The sequence below is a fragment of the Solanum stenotomum genome, chromosome 11, assembly GCF_019186545.1.
Source record: "Solanum stenotomum isolate F172 chromosome 11, ASM1918654v1, whole genome shotgun sequence".
Classification (NCBI taxonomy): domain Eukaryota; kingdom Viridiplantae; phylum Streptophyta; class Magnoliopsida; order Solanales; family Solanaceae; genus Solanum; species Solanum stenotomum.
Genome location: NC_064292.1, coordinates 56359183 through 56367086, shown reverse-complemented (window position 1 = coordinate 56367086; position 7904 = coordinate 56359183).

The window sequence follows — 7904 nt, the reverse complement described above, 5'->3', positions numbered from 1 at the left end:
TTAAATTCTTGATGTCTTGACAAGTTAGAGTTTGTGTTGAAAGATGAATTTTGGTCCAAGAAATAGGAATGTGTTAAAATCTTTTGGTTGCAAGTTTAGTAATTTTGTGAACTACTTAATTTAGGCATAAAATGTGTTGTTGTTTGGTTGACTGTTTGACATCATATGGTTTATACACATGAAACTGAATTTCTGCTAGATGATTCTTTGTTCTTCTGCTCCTATAGCTTCTTCTAGTGATTTTTATCTGGATAATACGTTCATTTGTTCGTGAAATAAGTAGTTGTATTGAAAAGACATCAAGGACATGCATGAAAGTTTATATGTTAAGAGAGAAATATATAAGTATAAGTGAACATAAGTGTCACTAGTAAGTGTTGGTGGTGTTGAGTAGTTTCTCCTGGAAGGGGCTGCATGTACTTGAATATCAGGTGATTCTTTGGTTGAAGTTGCTACTTTTTGTGCTGGCTTTTGGGCTGCATTTTTAGCTTTAGGCCTAAGTGGACAACTTCTTTTGTTATGTTTACTGGACTTGCAGAAAGAGCATGTCATAGCTATTCTCATTTTGGGCAATCGTCCGATCTTTTTCACCTCTCCCACCTCCTTTCTTCTATTTTTGCTTGGCCTGCCAGACAATTTTACAACATCGAGAGGCTCTATCTTTGGGTTTGCACTATCTGGCCACATCTTCATGCTTGGTACAGGCTGTATAAAGTGAGAATAGGCTTGTAGATAGGTCTCTATTTTGTACCAATCAACAATGGACTCAACTGGATCAATTCTCTTGTAGTGAATTGATGCCATGGCATGTGCACATGGAATACCCTTTAGTTGTCATGTCCTGCAGCTACAATATGCTCTTCCCAGATACACAATATGGTCAATTTGACCCTCTTTCACTTCAAAACGAAAGTCCCCATTCCATTGAAGTCTACAATTCATTGACCTTTCCACATTAGCATTAAACACCTTCAAAGCCATTGGAGATATCCCATCTACCTAAGTTATAGCAAAAACCTTCATTTTAGCTATTCTATTCATCACCTTGATTCTAATTTCTTCTAGCATAGACACAATTGTCTTGTGTCTAGCTGCTAGTATCTAAGCATTCAAAATTTCAGCCATATTATTATCAACACTATCACATTTTGAGAACTCCTTGAAGTACATTGTACACCATCTTTCAATGTCATATGTGAGAAGATCTTCCACAATATTTTTACTCAACATACTTAACTCACCTAACCTAACCTTTAATTCAGATTCAAATGTTTCCCTACCACACTTTCAGAACTTTTTCCTTCTCTCAATACCCTTCCATTTCTTTGACCAGTTTGACAGAATATGTCTAGCACCTAGACACATTATGTGCTTACAAGCAGGAAATACTTCCTCAGCAGCACTAATCAAACCCTACAAAAAATAGTCAACAATGGTATGTATATGAAGTAAAATCAGTAGTAACTAAGCAAAATAGATAGTACAGTAACTAAGTTATATGATATTGATAAAAATAGTAAGCAACAATCTAGCAAAATAAACATTAACTAACTACTAGGAAAAAACAGTAACTATTTTATGCTTTGACTTGTTGTTAGTTATACTAGTTGATTAAAATATTAAATTGAGCTGAATTTAATTAGGCAGAAAAGAATAAAGGTTTAAGAATAGTAAAAATAACAGTATCATACCTTTTGCATATCACTGATTAGAGTAATTTGATCCCCATTTCCAAGTTGTAAGTCATCTTGCAAGATCCTCATAAACCATCTCCATGCTTCCTTTTTTTTTACTCCAGTAACAGCCTAAGCTATTGGAAACATTTGGTTGTTTCCATCTTTAGCAACTGCTACAAATAACTGGCCTTTACATACCCCTTTGAGAAAACAATCATCAAGACCTATACACTTTCTACAACTATTCATGAACCCCAACTTCATAGCAGCAAATCAGATGTAGGAACCCACAAACTCTTTTATCCATCTTTTGTATCAGTTAGCAAAACTATCTACATCTGATGAGTCATAATATGGCTCATCATCATCACCTCCCAAATTGTCCCTCAAATTTGTTTTTTTTTCTTGATAAGGTAATTTTGTATTCACACAAAAAAAATTCATCAATTAACAACTGATGAGGTGGGATTTACAACCCCATAGGAAATCCTGATAACCAAAAACCCAAAAAAGAACTTAACAATTATCCTTTGAAGTCCATTAGACTAACTACCTCCCCCACCATATCCTGTTTACACAAAAAATACAGCAAACTCAGACTCTTCATCTTGATCTTCTGAATGCTGCTAGCTTGCCCGTCATGGGATCTTTCATTCCTTTCCTTTCAAACTGTCCACCAGATGCAAGCTGGAATATATTTCCACCAGTCCTCTTTTGATCTTCTTCTTCTGCCCATTCCTTCCCAGTGTTTCAATATGTCTAAAGAAGTTTCTGGCATTACCCAGCTAACTCCAAGTATACATAAAAACATGTGCCACAGATTTACAGTTGTTTTGCAATGTAGGAATAAGTGGTTGTTAATCTAATGTCACTTTATCACACATATAACACCATGAGCAAATATGTATACCTCTTCTCTGTAACCTTTCGTGAGTTAAACATGCTTTTCTGATCACCAGCCATGAGAAACATGACACCTTTAGTGGAATTTAGATCTGTCAGGTTAGCTTCCATGGTCATTCCATTCTCATTCTCCGGTTATGATTCATATTCCAGTAGCAGGATTTCACTGTGAAACTCCCTATGTTGTACAGATTCCATATTGGACTTTCAGGTCCTTCTGTGACACCTGGGAATGGGTTCAGCACCTGCAACAACCCAACTACTCTACTAATCTCCCAGTCATTTAGAGCGCTTCTGAAAATCAGGTCCCACCGTTGAAGTGTCCATACATGTGCCATTGTAGCCATCTGTTGTAGACTTAAAATAAATAGGTCTGGGAATAAGGTTTTCAAGTCCCTATCCCCTATCCAAATCTCATTCCAAAAATCAGTTTTAACCCCATCTCCAATTTTGAATGATATATTGGAGGCGAAAGAAGGCCATAGTCTTCTGATAGTTTTCCAAACATAGCACCCAAAAACACCTGTTACTTCATCAGTGATCCAATTATTTTGAAGACCATATTTATATGAGATGAATCTTCTCCATAATGCCAAATCTTCAATACATAACCTCCAAAGCCACTTTTTCAACAAACTAACATTTTGTACTTTCAACTTTTTTATCCCCATACCCCCTTGTATTTTGTTGAGGGTCACCTTATCCCATTTGACTAGGTTGTACCCAAGTTTCTCTTTGTTCCCCTGCCACAAGAAGACTCTCCTTAGTTTGTTGATTTTCTTCTCCATGTTTCCTTGGATTGGGAATAGGCTCATCATGTAAGTTGGGAGGGCATCCATTACTGACTTTATGAGAGTTAATCTGCATCCCATAGGCTCTTCCATCTAACCCAGCTGTACGAGAAGAAATTTAGCGGATTTTTGGATTGGCATAGATGTATAGTACTACTTTGTTTGGGCATGAAATGTGGTGTTGTTGGATTTAAGGTCATATGGTTTATACACATGAAACTGAATTTCTGCTAAGATGAATCAGATTATTTGTTTTTCTGCTTCTATAGCTTCTTCTAGTGATTTTCTTTGGATAATACATTTGTCTGTTCATTCTATAAAGTTGATCATTATGCTAGAAAAGGAGCTGGACTGTATCGTTTCACAAGCCTCGATACTAATCAAGACTGGACACTCTAATTTTTTCGACAAAAAAGAGTAGAGTAATTAACTAGCTAGACAAAAAGGAGTAGAGTGACCACTCTTTCAACAAGTCCCATGCCCTTTTGATTATACCTCCAATATATAAATTGATCATAATAGGGATGCATAACAAAAAGCAACAAACATGACTGCATGAGTAATTTTAAAGTGTTTTTTGAACAAATCTAATAAACTTGCATAAGTTATAAGACATGAACATGACTACATGAGTAAATTTTTATACGCCCTATTGTAATATGAATCCCTTTCTCCTTTTCTAAATTAGGCGTTTACGCTCAGTCATTGCTGCTCCGGACAGTTCCGCTCCAGTGCGGGGCAGTCCCTCTCTGGCAGTTGACCCAGCTCTTCGTTGGGTAGGCCACGGTCCTAGATCATTAAAGACGCCAAGGAAACACAACTATCTGGAGGAGGAAGAAGCTGTGAGATGATCTGGGGGATGATCTATTGACTAAAGCTCGGGCAAGAGCTAGAACGACGACTGATCTCATTACTACTTTTCCATTACTTTTTTCTCTGCAAATATCTTCGATAATCTGACTCGAAAATATCTTGGACAGACTAGTTTACTCTCCTTCAACCATAGTTTAAGAAGCTTAGCTACCTTAGAGAAAATTTCATGCTTCTTTGAATTTCCTAATTGAATATTTTACTTCAAGAACATTATAAAAATGACATGTAGCACCTCTAATTCCAACCATTAGTTGCTGCTCAATTATATACATAACCGAGTTCAAAGTGGCTTCTTTTTTTTATCATGTCATATTTTGTAATTTAATATCAGTTAATAAAGAAAACATAGATTATGGGTGTGTTTGGTATGAAGGAAATTTTCCAATTTTCTCATGTTTGGTTGGGTTAAATGTTTTGAAAAATATTTTCCAAATCAACTCATTTTTCTCAAATTTAAGGAAAATGACTTCCCTTCAAAACTTAAGGAAAACATTTTCCAAAACTCTCTTCCAACTTCAAGTTACAATTACTTTTTGTTGAAAATTTTTTGTCCCTACCCTCAAACCACCCCCAAAATAAAATAAAATTTTAAAGCTTGTTTTTAAATTTCAATTTCTTTATTCCCACCTCACCCCTACCACCACCCCCTCCCAAAAAAATATTAAAAGTTGTTTTTAAAAGATATTTCTAATTTCAATTTTTTTTACCCCCACCCCCTATCCTCGCCCGCCCCCATCAGCCCCTATCACCCCCCCACCTCCTTCAAAAAGAAAAAAAATTAAGTTTGTTTTTAAAAAATATTTTTAACTTCAAATTTTTATTTTTTCATTCCGATCTTCGACCACCCAGCCTCCCCCCTCCCCCCCTCCCCCCAAAAAAAAAATTGAGTTTGCTTTTTAAAAAATATTTTCGACTTCAAAATTTTCTTTACCTTCTACTTTGAAGCCCTCAAGTTGTTCCCTATAAATTTCTTCTTCTAGGTCACCGTGAAGGAAAACCGTCTTCACATCCATCTGCTCAATCTCTAAATTAAGACTAGCAGCCAAATCCAGAACTGTACGAATCGAGGACATTTTCACAACAAGAGAAAATATCTCGTCAAAGTCAATACCCTTTCTTTGACCAAATCCCTTAACAACCAATCTAGCTTTGTACTTTGGCTTCAAGTTGTGTTCTTCAACTTTAACTTTGAACACCCACTTGTTCTTCAAAGCTCTCATGCCCTTGGGCAATTTTACCAACTCATAAGTGTAGTTCTCATGCAGAGATTTCATCTCATCTTGCATGGCTTCAATCCATTGATCCTTGTGCTCATCTTCCATAGCCTCCTCGTAACATTCAGGTTCTCTCCCGTCAGTAAGTAACACATACTTATTGGGTGAATAACGAGATGAAGGAACCCATTGTCTTGTAGACCTCCTAAATGGAATATTTGATTCGTCCACAACTTCATGAGCAGGAGGATCATCAATAACAATATCATTGTTATTATCAACATCAACATGTTGATTCGATACATAATTATGGGCGTCACCATGATCATCAAGCCCAATAACATCATCCATACTTGTGTGAAAAACTTCATCTAGATGAACTATGCCATCAAAACTTGAAGATTCTAGCTTCTCCGCTTTGTCAATATCTTCAATTGTTTGATTCTCCATGAAAATAATATCACGGCTTCTCACAAGTTTCTTCTCAATTGGATCATATAGCCTGTAACCAAATTCATCAAGGTCATATCCAACAAAGATGTATTGTCTTGTCTTGGCATCTAACTTTGACCTCTCATCTTTGGGCATATGTACAAAAACTTTGTAACCAAATACTCTTAAATGGTCATAAGAAACATCCTTTACATACCAAACACTATTTGGTACATCACTTTGCAAAGCAACAGCAGGAGATATATTAATAACATGTGCAGTGGTTAATAAAGCCTCACCCCAAAATGAGTTCGGCAACTTTGCTTCAGAAAGTAAACATCTAACTCTTTCCATCAAGGTCCTGTTCATCCTTTCAGCCAAACCATTAAGCTGATGAGTCTTAGGAGGAGTCTTCTGGTGTCTGATACCTTGATGCTTGCAGTATTCGTCAAATGGTCCACAATATTCACCACTATTATCAGTACGAATACATTTCAGTTTCTTTCCAGTTTCTCTTTCAACTGAAGCTTAAAACTGTTTGAAGACACCTAACACTTGGTCTTTAGTCTTCAAGACATAAACCCAAAGTTTTCTCGAGCAGTCATCAATAAAAGTGACAAAGTAGAGTGCACCACCCAATGTCCTTGTCTTCATTGGACAGCATAAATCAGAGTGCACCAATTCAACCAACTCTGTCTTTCTTGAAGGAGGGTAAGACTTAAAGGAAACTCTATTTTGTTTACTAGCCAAGCAGTGCTCACACTTTTCTAATTTAGTACTTTTGAAATTTGACAATAATTTCTTCTTGGCTAGAACATTAAGTCCTTTCTTGCTGATGTGGCTAAGCCTCTTGTGCCATAACGTTGAAGAGTTATCGCTTTCAACCACATTCACCATATCAACACAAGCAGAGGCCTAGTCCAGTATAGACCACGACGTTTGTTACCACGAGCCACAACCAAGGAACCCTTAATGAGTTTCCATTTTCCATCACCGTTGGTACTAACATATCCTTCATCATCCAAAACACCAACAGAAATTAGGTGCAGACGAACATCAGGAGCATGTTTGTAACACCCCATAATTTTTTTTTTAACTAAGACTCGAACCGTTCATCGAAGTGAGTGAGATTTTACCGAGGAATTAAAATTTCTTAAGTGTTAAGGTCACTAGATGTAGCACCTTGAGTTCCAAAAAGAATTAAATTGGAAATAGCAAAATCTGAAATTTTACAAGTTAAGCTAAGTACGAGTTTTGGGTTGACTTCAAACGACCATAACTCCTAGCTCAGGATGATTTAGGTGTTCTACCAGTTACCGTAGGAAACATCTTTGAATTATCTTTCCAACGCCACCGAGTTTGATAAGTTTCGAGGTCGGATGAGTGAGCTATGGCCTTTTGAAGTTAGGCTGTCCAGTTAAGGAAAGTCAAAACCGGGTTTTAGAGGGGTATTTTGGTCTTTTCCTTACCAAAACAGATTTAATTCGTTTTTAGTAATATTTTAAGGGTCTAATCCTATTAGGTTCAGTTTTATAATCCTAAAATACGCCTAGGGTTTTAGTTGAGAATTCAAGAAGAGAAAAGAAGAAGAGAAAAGAGGAGAAAAGAGAAAGGATAAAAGCGTTCGTCGAGATTCTTGCATCTTGTTGCGGATTTTCGCCATGGGTTTAATCCCTAAGAGGTATGTAAGCTTCCATAGTGTTGGGTTCTTTCACCCACACGCCAATCATGATTTATTCAGCATAATTTCGTTCTTGAAATTTATGGATTTAAGTTCTTGAAGTTTATTAAGTTTTGAAGTAAGATTCTGCTTAGGTCAACTTTAAACGACCATATCTCTTAGAATATTAAGAGTTACGTGAGCCATAACCTATCCAATTAAAGGTAATTGAATCTACTTTCCAACCCCACCAATTTCACGTCAATCCAATATCTGAGTAAAAAGTTATGACTATTTTAGTAACCTATACAGTGCTGTTACGAATTAGCCGACGGGAAAATATTGAAAATAATCG